A 206-nucleotide genomic window follows, 5' to 3' on the forward strand; every position below is an offset into this window, starting at 1 on the left:
CAAAGACTCGATGATTCGCGGGATTCTGCAATTCACACCAAGTATCGCATTTCGCTACGTTCTTCATCGATGCGAGAGCCGAGATATCCGTTGCCGAGAGTAGTTATGTATCATGGTAAAGATGTCACCAACAACGCGCACACCGTTTCCGGGGCGCCCGTGGTTACTCCTTGTTTAAGTTCCTTGGCGCAGACCGCGCCGGGGTT

General features: G+C 52.4%; 1 pseudogene; it reads right to left on the minus strand.

Annotated features, from left to right (window-relative positions):
• On the minus strand, positions 1-102 carry LOC118345189 (annotated as a pseudogene; the record flags this gene model as incomplete).
• Positions 103-206: the final 104 nt, after the last annotated feature.

The sequence above is a fragment of the Juglans regia genome, unplaced genomic scaffold, assembly GCF_001411555.2.
Source record: "Juglans regia cultivar Chandler unplaced genomic scaffold, Walnut 2.0 Scaffold_16603, whole genome shotgun sequence".
In the NCBI taxonomy this organism is placed as follows: Eukaryota; Viridiplantae; Streptophyta; class Magnoliopsida; order Fagales; family Juglandaceae; genus Juglans; species Juglans regia.